The 22,919-nt window shown below is 39.1% G+C and overlaps 1 protein-coding gene and 1 long non-coding RNA gene across 3 annotated transcripts in view; one reads left to right on the top strand and one right to left on the bottom strand.

Annotated features, from left to right (window-relative positions):
- NDUFAF2 (NADH:ubiquinone oxidoreductase complex assembly factor 2) overlaps nucleotides 1–22,919 on the top strand; it is a 41,435-nt gene that overhangs the window by 916 nt on the left and 17,600 nt on the right. The gene's annotated exons all lie outside the window — the stretch shown is intronic.
- LOC309380248 lies at nucleotides 1,486–18,788 on the bottom strand. 2 transcript variants are annotated; one of them, XR_014172767.1, is made up of 4 exons: nucleotides 18,656–18,788; nucleotides 14,470–14,605; nucleotides 3,415–3,512; nucleotides 1,486–1,580 (listed from the first exon to the last, which is right to left on the bottom strand). It is a non-coding gene; the product is annotated as an uncharacterized lncRNA (long non-coding RNA). The 2 variants fall into 2 exon arrangements; XR_014172768.1 differs by lacking the exon at nucleotides 18,656–18,788 and having other exon boundaries at nucleotides 14,470–15,107.

Raw genomic sequence — 22,919 nt, 5'->3', positions numbered from 1 at the left:
GAGCGATACTTGGTTGGAATTGTGGGGAATTAAAAAGGTAGTTTTACATTCAGCTGTCTGATGCTGTACCAGATCTCCAAGGCAGGCATCGCCAGTGAGCCTCTGGGACATTGACAGCTGCTCAAGGATGCCAACTGCTGACACAAACTCTGTGAATAACCAAAGCCCCAGCCATGTCCACTCAACACTTAAATAGTATTCTATTAAATGGGACTTAGTTAAGTGAGGCTAGGGTTGCAGCCTTAGGATTGCACGCTTACCTGGAAGAAAGTCTAATCAAACCCTGCAAGTTTTATTCTGATTAAAAATGCCCAAGGATTGGGCTGTATGTCTGATAGATCTCAGTGGAACTTACTTTTGAGTAAACATGCATTATATTGCACAGGGCTTTATTTTGACCAAAGCATATGCACATTTTATCTCCTTCACTGTTTAGGCATGGTCCAAAGTCACTTTGGGGCCCATATATATAATTTCTGCCTTAGTACTGTACAGTGTTCCCAAGTTTTTGATACTTGGCTTACTCTCTGTGTGTGTTAGATTTCAAATAAGAGGTATGCTGCAGTCTTGCCCTACTGAAGGAACATTCCAGTTGTTTTAAGACAGCATAAATTATACCAGCTTTCCTCAAGATGGTGTAAAGTTACACCAGATCCAATCCCATTCTGGAGCAAGCCTACTAGTGACTGAGCTGGCCTAAGCTCATCAGAGGAAAAACAAACAGACTTACACCACCCTTTATGTTGATATAAGTTCCACTGGACTGCTAGGTTACATGACTGAGCAGGACAAAGATAAAATCCAGCTCTGTAACTGGTATGTATATATATATATATATATGAAGATTTTGGAAGTTCCACATAGAGCATATTGAAGTAATCCATTCTTGAAGTAACCAATGCATGAATTACTGTGGCCAAATTCACTCAGTCCAGGAACAGTTGTAGCTGTTGTACTAGTCACAGCTGATACTAGGTGTTTCTAGCCACAGAAGCTAGCTGGACCTCCAGTGAAAACACTGGATCTAGAAACACCCACAGACTGCTCACTTTCCTCTTTAGGGAAGGAGCAGAACCCCATCCAGAACAAGAAATTGAAGACTTTCTCAGGCACTGGAACCTCTCGACCACAGTGTCTCTGTCTTGCCAGGATTCAAGCTCAGCTATTTTACCTCATCCATTTTACTATGTATCTGGTAGACTGCACTAATTTCATTAAGATATTAACCAAGTTATTCTGTAAGTGAAACTTAGGTTTGTATTCAACATTAGTTCTACTCAGTTCTACTTAGTTGAATACAACCCTTTGTATTTACATTTTTAAAATCTATTTTTATCTACCGTGACCCTAGTATAGTTAAAATAAAATTCTTTATGCTGTTATTTTTTCTAGTTGCCAAGAGAGCTATGCTCTCTGATCAGAAAGTAGCTTTACTGGAAGGTCACATTTGAGCTAAAGTTCCAATCAGTAATTTACAGATTGGGATTTGGAGAGAGACAGTTTTAGTACAGAAGCTGCCAGCCCATTGTTAGATTTCTTTATGTATCTTGAACGATGAGGCTCTTTTTCCATGAAGTCGTCTAGAAATAAATGATTAATAATCACATTTTAGAAATTAGCACTGAAATTCTAGATCTTTGTACATTATGATATTTTGAGTTTACACTTGAAAATATGAAGTATATTGTGCACATGCGCACAAAAACAGGGTCTTTTCTGCAAAGGCCACCCAATTATGGAATTTAATTGTCAGCCATATCAGGCCAGCTTCATCTCTTGTGTCTTTTGAACAGGCCTAAAAGATTCATTTCATTCTTTTGTCTTTTAATATAGGATGATGGTTACCAGATTGTAGTTTTCAATGTGCCACTTTTTTCTTATGCTGTTTTTATATTTTTAGAGATCATTGGATATTTTAAATGTATTAAATGTGTTGTGTTTGTATGTTTGGTTGTAAACTGCTTTGAGAGATAGTCTTGCCTGAAAAGCAGAATAGAAGGGTTTAATTTAAATAAATATTATACTGGTATACCGCTTGGGTTGCTGTGCTTTACTGCAGCTTCCTATTGAGTTTACACTTAGTTGGAGACCTGAATGTCTGCGTGAAAGGACCCTACATAGGATTGTAACTTGTCTCAGCATTACCTGTTCCCAACTATGTCTGTATGACTGCATATTCTCAGATTTTTTAGCACGTTAAACTTGTTAAAAGATTAGTTTGACAGTGATTAAATAATACAATTCCACCATGCTTGTCCCGAGAGAAACATCCAGGCTAAGTCATTTACTCTGAGATGACTTCTGAGTTGCCACTCTTGAAACTGGATGAGCTGGAAGGTGGGATTGGACACTTAAGCAGCCATGATTGATGACTCATTTTTAGTATCTCAGTCAAGTATTTCACTAAAAAGGGTAGATTTATCTGTGTAATACATTTATTTTTTTACTGTATAACACTGTCAGGGCTTCACCATAGCTTTGCTACATGATGAATTGCCCTTGCTATACCAGCCTATATTGATTCTCAAGCTATTCATATCTCAGTAATTACAAAACAAGTTCCTTGTACAGTTTATGCATTTTATTACAACATGCATTCAGTGTGAAATAACTCTTCCTATTTGGTAATATGAATACAAAAATGGTTTGTAATAGTAATAATGAAAAATTATGCTGCAGCATAAAACATGCTAGACATTTAATATCTAGCACATATCTTCTAATGCATATTGTAAATATGTTTTTAAAACTTTTTTAAAAAAGTTTTGAGATAGGTAGTACAATATTAATCAATAAAACACATATTCAGTATGGCAGCTTTAAGAGAATGAAAGTGGTGGAGGGGAATCATCACTGGCTTGCAACAAATCTCATTTCATTGTCATCCTTTGAACAAAGAATCAGTGCAAGTTTATATATGAATACCATCACTTGGTTAAACAAGATTGAGCAGGATTTTTCTAAATAAGTTATTAGCTGGCACCATTCTTTGAGTTCTTCATTTGAAATGTCAAGTTTCAAATAATATAAATGTTCCCAACCTTTAAACACCATTGTTTGTTTTTCTGACTGCCTAGAATAACCTATATCCAGATTATGTTTTTGGCAGCTGCAAACAAGACACCTAAAAGGTTCTTGCGCTTATAAACTGAAGTCGGCTAACGAAGAGCAATCAAGCAGGAATAATAATAATAATAAATAGACATTTGTATACCACCCTTCATCCGTAGATCTCAAGGTGGTTCACAACATAACATTACAATATAAAAATGGCAAAAAATATGACAACGTATGGTCTTAAATGAGTTAATTTGGAAGATGCTTATTCTCACCATCATAAATATGTACTAAGATCACAAAACTTCAAATATTTGGAACCTCAGTTTGTATCCATTTGGTAAGAGTCAGGCTCACCTCATACAAAGATGAGGATGCTCAAGTTTCAGGTTCTCACACTTCCCCCTCTCCTCCTTTCTGTGATGTGCATTTTAATCTTGACTGAACTATCCTGACTGACAAAGAGAAACGTCATTTGGTCTACTTCATAACATTTTTTATTATCTCTTTCACGGTGACACAATTAGGTTTTTTTTTAAATATGATTCAAGGAATTAAATAAGACATAATATGAACCCTTAGCTTAAACGATTTTGTGGCTTATTGGGTCAGCTAAACAAAGCTTAGCTTGCAGCTATATTTATTTGAACAGAAAAAAACAAAGTAGTATTAATCATTTTTAAAGTTTTGAAAGTTACCTAAAGACACATGGGGTTGCTTGGAATATAAAGGTTACTTAAGATCAGAGGCAAGTTTATTAGTAACAAATAATCATGTTTGTTACAAACATGCACATCTAGCTATTGTTTGGTACTCTGTGGATACACCCAAACAAAGCTAATTATTTTATATTTACATTTGTTTAATTTGAGCCCCTGCACTCCCTACTAGAATGTTTTGTTGCCCTGGGTATGGTTTGTCATAAAAGAGTAGGATTTTAAAGCAAAGATAAGTAATAAATCAGTAGTTTCATTGAGATGATCAAAGTACTTTTTTTTGTTTCTGTTTTTAAACTTCACCTTAGTTTCTGAGGCCAGGTGGGTAAATCAAAGGCTGAAGCAAGTTAAGTTGGTGTCAGCACATGATAAGTGACTATGACCAAGTATAGAGTCATCTAGTTTGTCAGTTATAGTGCACCCTGGGACCAGTTTCAAAGATTCATTCTCCAACAGGATGTAGTCTTTTTATGGAGCAATGCCGGCTCCATTTCCTTGTGGGTAGAAGGAAAAGGTAGGGTAGTCTCCTGACATAAAAATGTGACATAGGTCATCATGCCAGCAAATGCAACAGGAATTTCTGTTCACCTCTTCCCCCAATGTGTTCCCCAAAGAGACTGCAGAGGGCTGTGAGACCTGCTGACACAGATTTAGGGGAGCATCACAGATGTTGCAGGGGAAGGAGATGAAGCGGAAATTCTATTGTACAAGCAGAAGTCAATTATGCAACTAGAATTAGTTATTTAGCCATTATCTTCTGTTTTTTATATATCATATTTTCATGCTCTTGAAACATACAGCAGAAATGGCATGTTGCATACCAATTCTGAGTTTCTTTGTTTCCAGTCTTCATCTTTGGAAAAAATGGTAATTGAACCAGCAGAGGGAGTACTAAACCCTTAGAACTATAGGTTTTGCTTTAGTCCTAGTTGGTTTCCTTTTGAATATCCTTATGAAAAATACAGTAATGGTGTATGAATCTAATCAATGCCTTAATCACTTTGGGCAATATTTTTGAAACTGGGTTCTGAGCAGAAGGGGTTGTCCCTAATTGCCCATGTCATACTGATAATGGCTTATAAACAACGAAGTTAAAAGTTTTCTAGAGTACAGGTGTTATACTGTAATAGAAGAGGAAGATGAAATGACAGGAGGACTGTACAGGTTGTCTTTTTTCTATGTGCTGATAGGGTCCTAAGAACTGATGCACCATCTGTCATGATTTTTTGCTTTCACTACAGAATCTATTTGGAGTAATTAGAGTTATTATCTGAATAAGCAGCTACTTGGCTAGATTAAGGAAGGCAGGGTCTGTTTATAAAAGCGTCAACTACTTGTTTGCAATTTTTAAGCTATAAGTGGATGTTTTTACAAAACTATCAATTCTTAGTACATTCATTGTCTAGTCGCTGATAAAACTGATTTTTCTCATCTCCTGTCTTTCATCCCATTGTTTCTTTTCATTCTTTTTAAATGATGCTGTAGATTTATATTAATGTATACATTGTATGCAGTATTGATTAGATACTTTGTACCTCAGAATGGGGGGACAACGATGACACACAGATATTGTATACAATTTGTATAAATACTACAGTGGCATGGTTTGTGGGAAACTACTGTATTCTTTGATAAAACACAAACTTGTAGAATTTAAGTGTGGCCAGACGGCGGCAGCATTGATTCAAAAAGCTTTAGATTGATGGCTTGTCTGTGCACTCTTATTTCCTCTTGGCAAACAATATTGAGAGATAGGCCATATCTCCTGCCCTGTTCCATTTTAAAGAGAGATGCTCTAGATTTGGAACAGTACAAATACTTATTTCTTTATGAATCACTTCCCATAAAATATCTCAAAGTGATTTTACATTAAGAACAGCAACAATTTAAAGTGCCACATCATAATCACAATAACAGTGTAGAATCATAGAATTGTAGAGTTGGAAAGGACCATGAGGATCATCTTGCCCAACCCCCTGCAGTGCAGGAATCTTGCCCAAGTATACAGAATTGCATCAAGGAACAGAAACAGTCAAACTACAAAACACAAGAGAGTGGTAATAATACCAGTATTATCCTTGTGACAAATTGGCTAAAACACTAACACAATAAAGTAAAAATTTGAATAATGAATCATGATAGAGTGATGTTCATAAGGTCATTATAGCAATGCCTTATTCTTCAAGGGGTATGTGTTTCTGTAATTTGTACTTCCTTTATCCTCTTGTCTCATGGCATTTCTTTTTTATTTTAAATAATTTGATCATAAATTTAGATTTCACTTACAGATCCAAGCACTACTACCATTTTCCCATTGCAAATAGAAAAATAAGAATTTTGTTTTAGCAGAAATGTGCATTGGCAGAGTACTAAAATTGTACTCCTGTTGACCACCATCTAGTATTTGTGGACAGATAATGTGCTATATCTAAATGTTTTTTTAAAAAAATCTTCAATGAGGGTGTGTTTTTTTTGGAAAAGAACAGTAAAATAGGTATCTCTCTGTAGCAAGACTTCCCCTCCCTTCTGCCTGACTTCCATTGTTAGGGAAAAAATAGCACCGTAGTCATAGCAGCTATTAAAATTCAAAATTGGAAACAAAAATTGCCTCACATCATTCTCATAGGAATGCATATAGAGCCTTAAAAATAGCTCTTTAAGAGTATGAGCTGCCACCACTCATTTTGATATACTGTTAACATTTATGCCTAACAAATTTTGATAACTTGTTCCTGGATCAAAACAAGCTGGCTGTTTTGTTAGATTCTATTTCATGGAAATATTTCTTGTATTTTAACTTCAGTATATATGATCACTCTATTATTTTTAAAAATATTTTTACTTTAAGTTGACCTCCTGTAGAGCCACACACCTGCTCTATGCCTTTGTCATCCCCCCCCCCCATCATAGGCAAATCTGTGCTAATAGTGGCTAAATTAGTGTAATATAATACTTGGACTTCATGAGAACTCTTCACTGGGCAGCTTTTAATAGTCCAATAAAAATCTGATGTTTCATCTGCAGTATAAAGAATGGTCAAAAGTCAGTTTTTCCTGTGATGGGACTCTGCCTTCAAAGAACCTGGGGGTCAGCTTCTGATTACATAGTATTGTAAAAATGCTGATTAAATGTATTCATAGGATCATCTCAGTTCCTAACAGTGCAAATAAAATTCATAAATTATTTTTAAGTCAGTGGAGGTATGCAATAATCTTGTTTGACAAGTTAACTCTTTTTACATTTTGTCCTTTTCTATAATCTGCCTCTGGGTTCTGAAACTTCAGATCCCTTTATTATCTGTTTTGTGGTGCAATAAGCAATCTAATGTTGTTGTGTTTTGCTGTCATAACTCTCCTTTATCTAGTTCAGTTTTATTTTAAAAATTTGTACACTGCTTAGTTTCCAAAACCTAGCAACATCATTTTAAAGTGTGGAGGAGAAAGAGGGATTTAAACCTTGATTTTAAGTTTTTGCCCAAGTAATTTTATTAGTCCAGTAGAATGCATATTTAGCTCTTGAAAACAGTATTGTACCTCCTTAATGAAATACACCTAGTATTCTGGAATGTTATTGTAATATGGTTACCCATTCAAGTTAATATTAAGATCCTAAATTGGTAATTTAAAAAAGTTTTCCTCAGTTAAATAATTTCCTGATGTTGTTTTGATGACTCCTACATTTTTATTTTTAAGTAAGGATGTGGGATGTTGCTGGTCCTCCAACTCCTTCATCACCCCAGACCAAAGGCCATGTTGGCTGAAGGCTATTGAAGTTGGAATCCAGCATCAGCTGGAGAGCCAGTTCTCCATCCCTATTTCAAAGCCCACTTTAAGAATACTGGCCACAATTTTTAATATATGAAGAAGCAGGCGCAGGAATTCTGTATGCATTTGGGCCACAAGGCGAAAGGAGGAAGCTGATGCTCTCATGTTTGTTTGTATGTCCTGCAGAGGTGTCTTGGTAATATGAAGAGCCAGGCATGGGAAAGGGTAGGTTGGATTTGGGTACCAGGAGTGGTGTTTCTTTTTGATTTACCCTTCCTTTGCATCCCAATGGCTTGTTTGGAAACAAATCCTGACTATCATCTGCCACTGAGTGATACATAGTCTCTTTGTGAAAGTTTCACTGACATCTGTACAGTTCTATGCTGTGTTCTAGTTACTGAGGAATTTTTGCCATAGATGTTTCACATAGTAATGTGGTGGATTTCTTTGTTTTATTGGCCCCAGGGATGCCTTGAAATGTGATAAGATTTACATCCAGCATATTCTATCTTGCTAAGGCCTGTTTGCAGTGACAGGATTTCAAATGGTTTCTGGAATGCATGCATAATCTGTAGCAAAAATGGCACAGTGCAGCTGGTATTAATGAGCTGTGTTTACTATTTGGAGGTTTTAAATAAATTATTTCAAAACTCAAGTGTAGCTTTAAGTGCTTGCCAAATGGCACTTTTTGAAATTCAGATTCCATTGATGGGAATCAGGGAAAACATTAGAAATGATTTCTAAATCCCCATTCTCTTACACTTAAAAAGAACAACACATTTATAATAGCACTTTAAGTAAAAATGGAAAGTGTCCTAGAGTAATTTTTATGGTGCTGAGGAGAGAAGGAGATTGATGTTCAGCATGTTTGGTATAAATATGATACTTTGTATTCTCGTGCAAGAAAAGGAAGTCATCAATATCTTTTCTTAATAGTTTAAATTATGGAGTAATATATGAAATTAGAACACACTATATGCTGCTATTTCTCCGATGCTTCTTTACTAATATTTCATGTTAAGTCAGTTTGAATATTCTCTAGTGTTCTTATAAACGAAATTCTCACACAAATGTAATTTCTAAGAAAGTTTAGTTAATTGGATGGATAAAGTTGCTAAAATGGTACGGCAGGCTTCAGTTTGTTATTAAATCATTGTTAACCTGTTTTTCCATTACAAAGGGTCCCAGAATGACTTGCAGATATCAGTTTAATAAAACAGCTCCTGCCCTTAGGCATACAGTCTAAAAGACAGTACACAACGGGGAAAGGGGTTGGGAAAGAGGAAGAAAATCAAACCAACTTGGGTGTTAGATTTTAGTTTCAAAGTTCCAGCTGGGTTAGAAACAGTTCAAGAATTTGACTTAAGTGTTGGTCATTTTTACTGTATTTTATAAATTCATGATGTATATCACCATGATATTTTTTGAATGAGTTGTCGGGTTAGAAATACTTGTGTACAGTGAGGGGGAAAAGTATTTGATCCCCTGCTAAATTTGCCCGTTTGCCTTCTGACAAAGAAATGACCGGTCCTGGGTTAAACCACAGAGCCTAGGACTGGCTGATCAGAAGGTCGGTGGTTCAAATCCCCGCGACGGGGTGAGCTCCCGTTGCTCGGTCCCTGCTCCTGCCAACCTAGCAGTTCGAAAGCACGTCAAAGTGCAAGTAGATAAATAGGTACCGCTCCGGCGGGAAGGTAAATGGTGTTTCCGTTCACTGTTCTGGTTCGCCAGAAGCGGCTTAGTCGTGTTGGCCACATGACCCGGAAGCTGTACACCAGCTCCCTCGGCCAATAAAGCGAGATGAGCACCACAACCCTAGAGTCGGCCACGACTGGACCTAATGGCCAGGGGTCCCTTTCCCCTTTACCTTTATTGTAGCTGTGAGAGACAGAATAACAACAGGAAAACCCCCAGAAACCCAGAAGACAAAAGTCACAGATTGATGTGCATTATAATGAGTGAAATAAATATTTGATCCCCTATCAAGCAGCCAGATGTCAGGCTACTGGGTATCTTCACTGTAAGTATTTAGCTGAGATTAGAAGCACCTGCTGTAAGGGAGAGGTCTTACCTGTAATCCCAGCTCATTACAGTACCTGTACAAAAGACACCTGTACACAAAGACCAAAGAAAATAGTTGGTAACACACTACTCCTTGAAGGACTGAGATCTTGCAGAGCCTGCAAGGTCCCCTTGCTCAAGACAGCACATGTACAGGCCCATCTGCAGTTTGCCAGTGCACATCTGAATGACCCAGAGGAGAACTGGGTGAAAGTGTTGTGGTCAGATGAGACCAAAATCGAGCTCTTTGGCATCAACTCAACTCGCCATGTTTGGAGGAGGAGGAGGAATGCTGCCTACGACCCCAAGAACACCACCCCCACAGTCAAACGTGGAGGGGGACATATTATGCTTTTCGGGTGTTTTTCTGCTAAGGGACAGGAACATCTTCACAGCATCGAAGGGACGATGGAAGGGATCATGTGTCGTCAAATCTTGGGTGAGCACCTCCTTCCCTCAGCCAGAGCATTGAAAATGGGTCAGGGATGGGTATTCCAGCATGACAATGACCCAAAACACATGGCCAAGGCAACAAAGGAGTGGCTCGAGAAGAAGCACATTAAGGTCCTGGCCAGTTTCCAGACCTTAATCCCCTCAAAAATCTGTGGAGGGAGCTGAAGGTTCGAGTAGCTACACATCAGCCTTGAAATCTTACTGATTTTGTTATCCTGTCTCTCACAGCTACAATAAACCTACCATTAAAATTATGGACTGGTCATTTCTTCGTCAGAGGGCAAATGGGCAAATTTAACAGGGGATCAAATACTTTCCCCCCTCACTGTAAATAAAGGAGGATCCAGGAGTCACTGTTAGCTTAGCTTAGCCAGTGGCAAGGCCCTGCAGTCCCATCAGTCCTTCTACTTTAGCCTGATGGAATATACTTGAAAACTGAATTATGTTAGCCAGTGCTAGAGATGATAAAAGTCTTCATTCAAGTCAGGTAGTGGAATTGGCAAGTGGAATATCCAGAAGAAAATTGTTCTGGGAAGACTGGAAAAATAGAAATAGCCAGACCTCATAAAACATGCATGCAAGTGTATGATAACTTTATGTCTGTCAGCCTAAAAAACTTAGATATTATCACATCTGGACTTCATTTGCTTGCTGAGATGACTGTGCTTACATTATTCCTGCAGTTTGCTTTTGCCAAGGCTATCCACAATTGCCTATTATTCTATCATTCATTTGTATACTAGTATTACATTTGTATAGTAACATTAATTTTAATCACAGAGTTCCATGTTACGTTAAGCATTCCACATTTGTTTCTTGAGTGAGGCATTTGCTTCCTTAAAAAAGGGGGATAGTTGCATTTAAGTGTTGGTCCATTTTTTTCAAAAATGAAATTAAAAAATCCATCTGTTCATCTGTCACGTGGATGAATGCGCATTATCATATTTTAAATTGACAGCTTAATCTTTCTGTTTTTAAACTTCTACTCTGCTTTTTTTGCTACAATTCTTACTTGCATGCAGAAAAGGATCATAAACTGTCTAAAATAGCACTGTTTCTCCCCTATCTTTTAGAGTATTTTTTGCAACATCTCAGTGACCTATCAACCCATGGGTAGCTGTTTTAATAGATCAGGCTTCCTCATACTCTGCCCTCTAGATGTTTTGAGACAACAATCCCCATCATCCCTGACCACTGGTCCTGCTAGCTAGGTATCATGGGAGTTGTAGGCCAAAAACATCTGGAGGGCTGAGTTTGAGGATGCCTGCTCTAGATGGCTACTTGTCTTTTCTTCTGTAGTCCTAGCATGCTTGTTAACTGGCTGGTTAAACTATTAAAGACTGATATCCTTCTGTATGTGAATGTAGTATTTCTCTCAGCTTCCATTGTTTGACAAATGCAGAATATTTAAATTGTTCATAATTTATATTTGCAGTATATGTTAGTCCTTTTTGAACTAATTCTATCTAGTGGAGAGTTCTCCTTTACAACACACACGTGCAATTCTGGTTCACACAGAACTTTCTCCCTTCTGTATGTATGCCAAAGCAATTCACTTAGCAAAAATCAGGAAAAAATGAATGTACAAAATGACCCCTTGAATGCTGGTGAACAAGAGGCACAAGAAAGGAAAGGGTACTCAAATATAAAGAGAGAATACATTATAAAAAGGGAAATATATGATTCTGAGCCTTGGATTCATCCAGTGGAGATGAGTGATGCATTGTTAAAGATCCCTGAAAGCTGTTAAGAACTCTTGAAAATGATGAGTAAAATGTAAAGAAATGTGCAGTGCTATTGAAAATTGATGTGGGAGACAATGTAAAGAAGTGGTGTGTGTGAGAGAAAGAGAGATACGTTTACAGACTGTTGAAAAACAAAAACATCACCACAATGCTACATTGGAAATCTAGAAAAAGAGTGACCATGGGTAACTAGTAAAACACCAACATTGAAATGCTGAATGGCATTTAGCAGATTCTTCAAATAAGTATTTGAGAAGAAGAATGTTAATAACACCATTCAAAGATGTTTGAGGGCTCTTGAGAGAGAACTGAAAGAAAAAGCATTCCACTGAAAAAAAGAAAAGCAATTACTTGGGAAATGGAAATATCTATGTAGTGAAGGGTCAAGGCCAAATTAACCAGTAACTTTATTGCTAGTGAGAAAGTAATGTATTTGGGAAGAGTTAAGTATGGGAAGGCATGTTTAATCTACGCACAGGGGCTACCAAGCACTCCAACAAAGGCTTTGTTGCCTCACCAGTGGTAACAACTTTATTAGCGAATACATATTTGTTTGCAAATACATTTGCTTGCCAAGAACTTTTAATACTCAAATGTCCCTTTTTCTAGTTTTTCTAGCTTATGCAAATAAAATATTTTCTCAGGCAGAGGCAGTATACTGTTTGTGAGCCTTCTTCACAAGAATGGAGCTCTTCAATCCCAAAACAACTCTTTTTTTGCAGAGGCCATTGCTTTATCTCATTTTGCTCACATTCCTCAATATGTCACACACTTTGGCTTAGAGGAGCTAGCACAAAGGTGTGAACTATAGTACCACGGGTCAGTTTGCCAGATTTGCAAAATAGCAGCAGGAAACTGTCTGCAGAGATGGCTTTCCTCTCATGAGAGTTTATTGTGAAACTTGGTAGAGTTGGGAAGATGAGTCTTGGGTAGAGCTGTGAACCATTTCTGTTTCATTTGTCTTTGGACCAAACTGTATGTTGCATCATGTTAAGTGTACTTAAGATCTGAACCAGGGGCTTGCACCAGCTTCCCTATCAATCACCCTCTGCCCAATCTTCTATTTGTTCCCAAAGGTGTCGTTTATTGCAAATATGGTGCATGGTCAAATGGTTCTGGGGTGGCATTTTTAATTTGGAGATGCACAGATTTCCATAGAGCCATACCTACCTTGTCTTCAAAATAAGCCAGTTTCAGCGTCCTTTGGAAGAGGTGTGAGTAATGTAATATGTATTTGGTCCTTTGTCTCATTCAGGGATTCGGCTCTTTTCTATCAAATTTTACTTGGCTCTTTATGTTGTTACCTGTGATATAGATTTTCTTTTAGTCTACTGAAGTAGAGTGTTAGTGCAGTAGTTTTGTGTCCTCTCTCACTCTGGCCACTTTCTAAACATGTAAGGAGTATAGCTTCTTTGGTAAAATTTGCTGACTTAATTCTGTTTCCAATTTTACGTTTAGGCTATACCTTTTTTATTGCTATCTCCTATTACAGTACATAGTCAAAATGGATCTTTGTGCTGAGAGCCTATGATTATTCAAAAATCCACAGCTGCTGACAAAGCATTGCAAGGGATCAGATTCAGGCTGCAGAACATATCATGCTCTGATGCTCCTGTAAATCAATAGAGCGGTGTGTTCTTCCCTAACGTTGGCTACCCAGAACCACTTCTGATATGTAACCTGCAACGCCTGTATGAATGGTAATCTTTATGAAGCCCCACATATAATGTCTATGAAATAAGAATTATTAATCTGAACAAGGTGTTTTCTAAAGAACAGTAAGAAATTTAAATGCATAGGAGGTGGATTGAATAGAAAAGTATACTAGGAGAAACTTGCATCGATTTCAAGATGAGGTTGAAAGTACTAGTGGGGTAAGACTGAAGGAAATGCCAATATTGATTTGCTTTTGGAAAAGAAATAATTAACTGTCAAGTTGTCCACTGGGTGATCTATTTAATATATTTTTCTTATATTTTAATTCACCCTCTCCCATTGTACAGGTGTGCTCACGTATACATAAATCTGCAAATATTATGCACAAAGAAAGAACTGTAGGTTATTAAATGGTTATGCTTTTCATCTCAAGTTGCACATATAGATTTACAAGTCTGAAGAGGATTAAATACTTAAATTAACCCCATTTAACAGTGCAGTCCTAGGCACGTCTACTCAGAGGTAAGGCCCATTGAATTGAATTGGGATTCTTCCCAGATAAGTAAGAATATGAGTGTGTCCCAAGATTTATTGTCTGAAATGAGACTAAATTCAGTCCATGCATTTTTAAAAATCTTAACTAAGCTGAAGGGGTATGGGTGCTATGCTTAATCCCCCCACTCTGCTTTCTGCTACTACCTATATTATTTGTGACTTCTTACCAAGGAGGATATATATGCCTCTGTCAGAAATATTTCAGGTTGTATATGATGAGTTCCCAGAAGTTCTAAGAAGTGTAAAATATCATACGTCCTTTAGAGGAAGAAGCACCCCAGAGAATTATGAAATCGCAAGGCAGGTGTCCATTCAGAGAAAGAGGAACTCCCAGATTAACTCTGCCTCATGCAGCAATATACAAGACTCCTTAAGGCTTCTATGTTAAGTGTGGGGCTTGATCTCTTTTTAACCACTGCAGCAAGTATTCTCCCATCAGAGTTTGTAGGAGGGGCAACTGACCTTCAGGTTTTGTTTTTGAGGAAGATCAATCATCAAACCACTAAATTGGAGGAGTCTTCAAAGCCGTCTAGTCCAATCCTTGATCGGGTTTTCCAGCACTTGATCTGAAAGTCTTGCCAGTATTCAGTCTGTTCACCTTCAGAATAAATCCAAGACAATGAAGTAATTCATGCATTATTGAGTTAAGGGAGCAGAAAGAACAGGTCCCCTTTCTGCAGTCTTGACAGACACACCACCTGTGTTCTTCTTCTCCTCTTGCAGCTGTTGTTCAAAGTGGTCCAAAAGATTTGATAATTACCCTCACAAGGCGTAAGAAAACCATGGTTCATGGAACTGATAAACATTTCCTTGTGTATGTTTTGGTGGCTCCTAAAGATAGTATATTTCCTTAATCAGGGGATGCCATTGCACTTGAGGTCAAAAGTGGCCTGTGTGCCAAAGTATATGCAACCATAACCGTTTAACTCTGCTCTTGACTACAGCCTCCCTCACCTCACCCCATTCTCATTTTCTACACACACACACACACACACTTTGTCAAGGGCACAAGGGACCCGAGGTACACCTCTGCCTCCAGAGCAGGAGAAAACAAGCTTGTTCTGTCTTCCATGTGACACCTTATCCAGGCTAAATATCCTCAGCTCCCTCAACTGTTCCTCATAAGGCATGTTTTCCTGACTCTCGTACAGAGATTCTCCACTTTGACTTTTAGTAGGGTTCTATCTGAAATGGATTTTTCTTCATACAGGCATGGAGAGCCTGCTTGTGTCATTTAAATAATGTTCCCTAAGTAAAAAGATCTCTGATGGTTGCTATTCCTCACATCTTTTCTACTGCTATTTTCTTCTTCTGTATAGAGTAAATTGTTGCTGCTGCTGAACAAAGGTTACTTTGAAGCATAATCATATCTGAGAACACCTCAGATATGGATTAGGATACATCTCAGGGCCATCCCAGTTATCTACCGTAGTTTTCGCTCTATAGGACACACTTTTTCCCCTTCAAAAATGAAGGGGAAATGTGTGTGCGTCCTATGGAGCGAATGCAGGGGGGAGGCAGGCAGGAAAAGCCCCCAAAAGCCGCACACAAGCTCCGTGTGGCTTTTGCGGGCTTTTCCTCAAGAGGGAGAAGGGACTGACACAGCCAGTCAGTCCCTTCTCCCTCCTCATAGAAAAGCCCACAGGAGCCGCACGCTCCTTAAAGGGTGCACGGCTCCTGTGGGCTTTTGGGGGAGGTGGGGGTATTGCCATAGCCACGCGCAGCCTCTCCCTGCCGGAGAGGTTGCGCGGAGCTAAAGAATCCATAGCCCCGTTCAGCCTCTCCTGGCTGGAGAGGTTGCGCGCGGCTATGGCAGAAGCCAAGACTGCGAGCGGGATGCGTCCCGCTCCCTGCCTTGGCTTCTTTGCTCTTTGGGGCGGGGGGGGGGGGAACCCGGGCTTCCCCGGCAGCCCCGAGAAGCTCGCAGAGCAGCAGGAAGGCTGCATGCCTTTCCGCTGCTCCCCGACCTGCTCTTTGGGGCTGGCGGTGGGCTTTTCCCCGCCAGCCCCAAAGAGCAGGTTGAAAGGAACCCGAAGCTTCCAGAGCGCAGCGGGAACTCCCGCAGTGCTCCGGAGGCTTCGGGTTGCCTTCACTGAAACCTGGAGAGTGAGAGGGGTCGGTGCGCACCGACCCCTCTTGCTCTCCAGGCTTCCAAGGTAGGTGCCTGAAGGTGACTGAACACACCTTGAACAGCACCTTGTTTTAGAGGGGGAGAACAAGGGGGAAAATTCTCCCTCTCTCTGCGCAGTGCCTCCTGCTGCTTCGCTGAAGGGGCGCTGGGCAGAGAGGGGGATTATTATTTTTTTGTTCTCCCCTCTAAAACAAGGTGCGTCCTATGGTCGGGTGCGTCCTATAGAGCGAAAAATATGGTAAATATGATGTCCTGCCACTCCATTGAATGTAAATTATGTTCAGCAGTGCTGTTCTGGGTGCCGTTTTTGTGGCCGATCTTAGGCTACATGCAGTGTTAGAAACAGATATGAACTCTAGGAGCTAAATGGCACCTTAAATCTGTGTTATGGGCGCAACAATCGAATGTCTAGGCATGCTTATTTATAACAATACAACAAAGCTGAAAATGAATGAACTGCAGCTAAAATTATGTTCATTTTTCACATGGTCTAATCCTTCCCCTGCCCAGCCCCCTAATATTCTTAAGAGGGTCTCTTCTCCAGTCTTCAGAGAGTAGCTGGAAGTGGGAAAACAGAAAAAGCTCCTCCTTTCCTTTCACTCTGAATTTTAATCGGGAATCTTAGGTGCAGTACTGCACCCAGAGCTCAGAAACTGCTTGCGCTAATGAAATTCCTTGTCTCAAAATGCTCCTAGAACAATGGGAATTTCAAACACTGGCTACATGTGAGTATATCTTCATGGTAGGATTGTCTGATACCTTAAGAAGATTAGGTGTGTTCTGGCTTAGGGGCAACACAGGAGAGAGTCAGTAGTTTTGTTTCCATACTTCCCTACATGCTGAGCTGTGTAAATGATGAAGCAATCAAAGAAAGGCATTGCAATCTCCCTGCAATGATTGTGGCAAATCAGGTACTGAGTAAAATCCTCTTATCTGTGGTCTGGGACTGCCAACTGCAGTGCAAGGGTGATGGGCTATGTCTGCTTCAGGGTCCAGTAATTTGACAGATTTTAGGGGGGGGGGAATGTATTTTAACTTGCAAATTGCTGTGCAGCAGGAATCATTTGAACCTTCTCTAAATTAATTTTAAGTTTCACATTTGGATAAAAAAGTGCATCTCTGTGTGGGAGTAAGAACTGAGTATGTTGCATGTGATAGCTGATGTATCATCTCAAATCCCTGTGAGGCATGGAAGCCTTTTCACCTTTTAAAAGAAAACTACAGAGAAGCAACTAATCCATGGTTTCAAATACAGCTATTAGCAGAGCTGGAAGTAAAATGGAATCTCCTGAGGCCTTTCCCACATGGCTGTTAAAAGCAACACAATGGAATGAAATAAGTATGAAGAACTTGCTGTGATTCCCACGGTTGGTGAAATTTCTTGTACTGAGTAAGTGTGTGGGGGTTCAAACACTAAAAATGAGCTTTAATATTTAATCATCTGTTCTTCTTCTGAGACCTATACCTGATTTCTTTAAGATGTAATCGAGAAGAAATTATTATTTCTATGGTTCCACCATTAAATATATACTGACAATATAGGCATATTCATGTACCAGGATGCTAGGAACAAGGTATAAAATGTGGAAACTGTCCTTAAACCTTGTTTATAGTTGGAAATGATAATTATCAGATTAAGTCAAAAGTAGACTGAAACGTTAGCTTTTGAGGAAGGATTTTAATGAATGGAGGAGGTAGCACTGTGCAAATGTCCAGGGAGGGAGTTCTGTGCAAGGGAGAATGGACAAAGCAGGATATACAGATTTGGTTTGTTGAGTAGAAGTCAAGGTAAGGACATAATGTAAAAAAGCGTAAAATGATACATTGTTCCAAGGCTGTGGAGAACTTTAAGGTAGAGACATTGGGTTTGTGGTAGATTTAATTGGGTATGGAAAACATATCCTCTTTGGAAGAGAAGAGGATATGGATGTGTACAGGCCATCCCCTCTTCTAACCCTCCCTCCATCTATTGGATTTCTGGTTGCTCAAATACTGGGCCATCAGGCCTGGTAATACGGTTACTTGATGCCGGCTTGGTTCATAATAAGACTTTGATTGCAGATGTGGGAGTGCTGAAACCTGCATGGATGAGCTTAGTGTTTAGGGATGTTTTTAATAACTGATGTTGTAATGTATTTTTAACCTTCTGTTGGAAGCTGCCCAGATGGGCGGGATAGAAATAATAAATTATATTATTATTATTATTATTATTATTATTATTATTATTATTATTATTATTTTGATCTGACTCAGCTTTGGGTACTGAGTGCAATCCAGGGTTGGCAGTGCTATGGCCTATAGATTGCCATTTTATAGTCATACCTCACGTTACGGAAGTAACGGAAGTAACAGAATGGATTACTTCTGGGTTTCGCCACTCGCACATATGCGCAAAATGACATAATGCACAGAAGCAGTGCATCGTGACACGCACAGACGTGGGTTGCGTTCTGTTCAGGTTGTGAACAGGCCTCTGGAACGGATCCTGTTCGCAGCCAGAGGTACCACTGTACTCACCAGAAAGTGCCCCTGCAATGGGAGGGGGTTTGAAAACCTGCACCTGGTGCTGAGAAAAAAGACAGATTGGGATTCCTGTTGGTATATTTCTTACTCTGCTGCCTGACAGCTTCCCTGACCAAGGTAACTGTGGTGGTTATAGTTGAATAACATCTGGAGGGTATCACGTTGGTGACCCCTGATCTAGACCCATTCCTGTCTCCATCTCAGTTCAGACTCAGTTTGGGGATGAAATTGGTCTTTGTCACCTTGATGGACTACCTTGATCAAGAGAGGGACAGGGGAGTGCCACCCTATTACTTGCTCTCTCAGTAGCTTTTGGTGCTACCAACTATGGAATCCTTCTGGACCAGCTTTGTGAGGTGGGAGCTAGGGGAACAGTGTTGCAGTGCTTCTGCTCATGCTTTTGGAGAGTAGCATTGGTTAAGTGGCAGTTATGCTGTGGAGTGCCCCAAGCTACTATTTTCTTCCCAGTGCTGAACAGCATCTATATAAAGCCACTGTGTATAGCCATTGGGAGATTTGGGGCAAGGTGTCCCATCTTAATACCTCCTTTCCATTTCATCCTCAGCATTACCCCCCCCCCCATGCTGATTTCTCTGATGACATCCTGTTGCCTTTTTGGGAATCAGGGTGGAGAAGTGGTAGTAATAGTTCAAACAAATGGTGTATCATGCAAGCCAAGACTTGATCCCAGTGATTCTGTGTTACTCCCAAGTAACCAGTCTATTAAAATGGTATGTCTTATGTGTGGTAAAATCTTGGCAATTACCATTTGTATCTTTGCATTCTGTAATAAAAATTGAAAAGCAGAGAACATGCAGGGGATGGATGGGGAGGGATCCAGTGAGCAGTATCAGCATTGTTGAGAAGATATTTAAAGTCATGCACAGCTGCTGGAGGGAAAAGTAATAAGAAGAAAGAAGGGAAAACAACACTTTGCATATTTGGGATTTAATATCCTTGGAGGAAGAGACAATCCATTCTAAAATAAAATATTTCACTTGACATAATATGCTCTGTCTCTTATACATTTTCTTTAAGCTATTGTAAGAAATAGCAGCTTGAATAGAAAATTGCCATCTTTTAGAGCCGCCCAGGAGAACAATGAACAGTTAGAACTATGAGCTAGCGGCCCTCTCTCCCTCTCTTTTTAGCAATTTAAATTAATTTTTATATTTTTGTATTTTCTCTTCCATCAACACTTAATTAAAAATAAGATTTATATCAAAGAGGAGGAGGCAGCACCCTTTCAAAACTAAACTTTTCCTACTCAACTGTTTGACTGTTTTGACACCATTGAATCTTTTTAAATTTTGCCAAGCTAATTTCTGGATTTTAATCATTGCAAGATTCTGGAAAATGAACAGTGACAACAATAGATAAAACATGTAGCTTATCTGAAAAGCATAAAAAAGCCCACTGAACATATTTTTTATTCTCCTATATTTCTGAATGGAATAAAATTTGCAATGTAGTTTAATTTTGTATTGCTTTTTAAAGGGCCAGATATTGTTTATAGCTTTTTTTTTTATTAAAAAATTAACTCTTTGAATACTATGCAAAAAAATTTTTACCTGTCCTAAGCTGATATATGCTTTATGTGAGCTAGTTCTGTTTTAGTGCTCCTTAAATTCAAACATGAGAAAATTGCAGAAATTTACAATTCAATGCGCGTTTCATCAGGGAGGAATCCACAGATTGTTTTGACACTCAGTTACAAATTCAGCATGAAGATGGACGTCTCATGAAATTTGCAGCTGCTGATTGAATTTATATTTCCATAAAGCCCATCAACAGTTGCAGCCTGAAGGGAAGTGTGGGGGGGAAATGACAAAAATTGTGAGGCTAGCATTTTTCTTCAGACTTATAATGACAAATTACTTGTAATAAGGTCTTACACTGACCAGGATTAAACGAAAAATATAGGCAGCCAGAAGGGAATGATTTTACTCCCCCCTCTCTAATTGATTTGAACTAAAAATGTCTAGAGTTGATATCTAAATATATGTTTAGTCATCTGCAGAGTGTGCGAAATGCATCCACAAATCAGAAATGTTCCAACACTGAAAAATAAGGCACTTGCAGGTAATTATAGAGGATTTATCATACAGGTAATCTTATTTTGTAATAACCTCCCATTCTAGAAGATGAATGTTATGCTCACATAAAAGTAGGTCATCTTCATTAGGTTATAGGACACCCACCCCCCACTGTGGTCTTCTTCCTCTCAGCTCTGAAATTGGTTTTTCTGCAGAGCAAAAACAATGTATGTCTAGAAGCCATAAACCAAGAAGAGACTGCTCTGACATTCAAATACTCATAAAACAATTAGTGAATTAAAAATAATTGTACAGATTTATTCTTGTTTTAAAATGTTAAACGTGAAATTTTGATCCTATGTTTCCATAGAGAGAAAGGGAAAAAGTTAAATGTTTTATTAGGTGTTGGGTTTTATGGCTATAATATTGTCGTTATTATCCTTGAGAGAATAGAACTCCCTTAATATCCAAGTTTCCAAAAAAATTGTGTGTCTCAAGACTATTGGAAAGTTAAACATTTCAGGACTATAGCCATTTCATTTAATTGCTAAGGGATTTACATGTATATTCATGCATAATTTGGACATTCTCATCAAGCTATACTCTCAGGACTTTAAACTGATCGTTTGAATTTGTCCCACCCTATCCTGAAGACATGAGGCAGGTAAGCCTACTTACAGACAGGTAGCTCGTAGCACTAACATAATTGCTGTTTCACTATTGCCTACAAACAAAATTGCAATTCATTTTCCACACTACTGGGAATATTGCATCCCCACATGCATATTTCATTCATACCAGTGTATATGATATAGTGGCTATGATGCTGAAGAGTAAGATCCAATTCAGCTGAGCTGCCTTTTAGGGGAGGGAGGCAGATTCTAAGGGATATCTCTCCCACCCTATCTCTCTGTGTGTGAATGTGTGTGTATAGTTTGAAAGTGTTTAATTAGAACAGAGCTTTCCAAACTGTGTGTCGTGACACATCAGTGTGTTGCTGCAGTGTGTAGGTGTGTCACACAAATACTCCTTGCACTCTTCCCAGGGCTGGAAAGGGATTAGATTGCTAGTAAAAATGATAAATGTCTAAAACGCGTATCACCAACATGAAACGTTTGGAAAGCTCTGAATTAGAAATATAACAACAAGCAAGATGTGGCAGCAAACTGAGCTCTCAGAACTGCTGGGCTGTTGCAGCAGTGTCAAAGGTTGGGGAGGGAGGAATTGGGGTTAGTGGTAGGGAAACATCCTGCATGGACAACTCAGGCCAGCAAGGAAGCGACTGACTCAGGCAAGTGGGTGGCCCTGGCAAACTGTGGAGGTTTGACAAAGTCTGCAGGGAGGGATGAAGTGTGGTTGTGATGAATTCTAGTAGGTGAGAGGTGGCTTTGGCAAGGAATAAGGTGATGAGGTAGTTTTGTTGAGTTTTAGGAGGTGTCTTTGGTGAGGTAGAAAGTAAGAGGATAGGCAGAGTTGGTAACTGAAACAATCATGGACACAGCCCCTGGTATTGAATATGAATGTAAGGAACAGAGAAGAGACTGCGCTATAGGTTGAGGGAGGGTTTCAGATGGGGGTACCCTACCTGCACTAAGTGAGGGGCCCACATTGACCCCAGGAATACCAGACCATCTCTTCTCCAAATCTAACTAAGAAGAGGTTACAAAGGTTTAGGAAGATGTTGAGGCTGGACTTTTTCTAGTTTTCAAGGGCAACCATCTTGAATAAGATGTGTGATCTGATTTGTTCTTCTGTGCGAATTATAAGGAAAGAGTGCCCAATGGGTCTGTGGAAAACATGAATTGGATAATGAAGAGAGCAATTTCTCATGTGCCCATGCTTTTAAGCGTTGTATGGGTTAAATCACCATTTTCTTGTGTCATGCATGTTTTGGCCCTCAGTTGTGCTTGGTGAGCTATAAGAAGCCAATGCAGATCTCTCTAGGAGCACTGATATAATGACTAAATGACTAAACAACAACAAAAGTGTGTTTCATACAGAAGCTATGGTTTCCAATCAGATTACATGGACAGCTGTGCCTAACGTGCATTACTTTAGTCTTGAGGCAGAATTTGTGGTGAGCAGAAAAATTTGGTTGGCTACCAAGGGACCACTGTACATCATACATGCACAGGTTCTTGAAGCCCTAGCATTTCTAAGATGATTTCACATGCTCATATCTGTTCCTCAGCATTCTTTTTAGAAGGGTTAGAATATAGCCA

Source organism: Podarcis melisellensis (assembly GCF_964234715.1).
Source record: "Podarcis melisellensis genome assembly, chromosome: 11".
Classification (NCBI taxonomy): Eukaryota; Metazoa; Chordata; class Lepidosauria; order Squamata; family Lacertidae; genus Podarcis; species Podarcis melisellensis.
Note: the sequence above shows the minus strand (reverse complement) of the source record. Positions and strands in the feature narration are given on the sequence as shown.